The following is a 1,415-nucleotide window of genomic DNA, read 5'->3' as shown; positions in this document are numbered from 1 at the left end:
ATGAAATGTCAGCATAAGTTCTTGGGTGGCTGGAGACAAGAATATACACTGAGGGCTAAAGAGAATTGGTCATGGCAATGAAAAGCATGTCGCTGTCCAATCAGTGCTGACTCATCGCAGCTCTCGATGCTGGTAGCTGCTAGAGTCTGTCCCTGCTCACAGAACGAAACCCGGCCGGTCCTGCGGCCGCCTCACTGTCGTTCTGATGTCTGAGCCCATTGCGGCAGCCCCTGTGTCCATCCATCTCATCGAGCACTTCCTCTTTTTCAATGTCCCTCCATGTGACGCAGCCTGAGGTCATTCTCCAGGGACTGGTCTCCCCCGATAGATACCATTTCCAAAGTACGTGACATGGTATCTCTCCATCCTGGCCTCTAAGGAGCATGTTGGCAGTACTTCTTCCAAGACAGATCTATTTGTTCTTTTGGCAACCCAATTTCAATATTCTTTGCCAATATCATAGTTCAAATGAATCCTTTGTTCTTTGGTCGTCCTAATTCAATGTCCAGTTGAAAATACCATGACTTGGATTAGGAGTACCTAAATCCTCAGTGGAGCATCCTTGCTTCTCCGCATTTTAAAGATTTCAAAAATGTTGTCTGAGCAAGCCTAGGACAGCGTAAGTGGTGGGCTATAGCTGGTGGCATGGCGGGCTGTAGCTGCTAACGACAAACTCAGTAGTTCTAACCCAGCAACAGCTCCATTCCCTGGGAGACACACAAGGCTGTGAAGATTAAGACGTCTTGGAAATCAAAAGATGCAGTGTTGCTCTCTTAAAGAGTTGCTATGAATCAGAATTGACTTGATGACAGTGAGGGGTTTCAATTGCTTTTGTTTTTTATGCTTCACAGGGTGTTTAAGGCTGTGATTTTTACAGAAGCAGAACCCCGCATCTTTCTTCCTTGGAACCACTGATGGGTTCAAACTGCCAACCTTTCAGTTCGCAGCCTAGTTATTATTTGAAAGTGGAATCACATGGGCAAACATATGGGAGTTTTCCTACTATTTAGAATGATTAAAAGGACAATCGATTGGTTTAAAATATCAGAACAGTGTCAGGTGGGGTGTATCACATAAATGAGCACATTGTATGACAATAATATAAAGCTAGGAAGGGGAAAATGGATGTATATTTTTGAAAAGTTTTTCTACGACGCATGAAGTGAAACATCATTCGAAGGTAGATTGTGATAAGGTGACTATGTCGACCTAGGGTGCTAACCCCTACACATGCGCCAGGGAGCTGAATCCAACTCATAGCAACCCAACGCCGACCAGAAGCCACCGTCCATTTCTGCGCTGTCTTGATCATCTTTGCTGTGAGCCCATTTTGAAGCCACAGTGCTTCAAATATTCCCCTTTGGGGCTGACCTTCCACTCTACCAAAGATGATATCCTTCTCCGAGACTAGTCCC

This window comes from Echinops telfairi, unplaced genomic scaffold, assembly GCF_000313985.2.
Source record: "Echinops telfairi isolate 266 unplaced genomic scaffold, ASM31398v2 ScPeMD7_7468;HRSCAF=8506_0, whole genome shotgun sequence".
Taxonomy (NCBI): Eukaryota; Metazoa; Chordata; class Mammalia; order Afrosoricida; family Tenrecidae; genus Echinops; species Echinops telfairi.
This window is presented reverse-complemented; position numbering follows the sequence as displayed.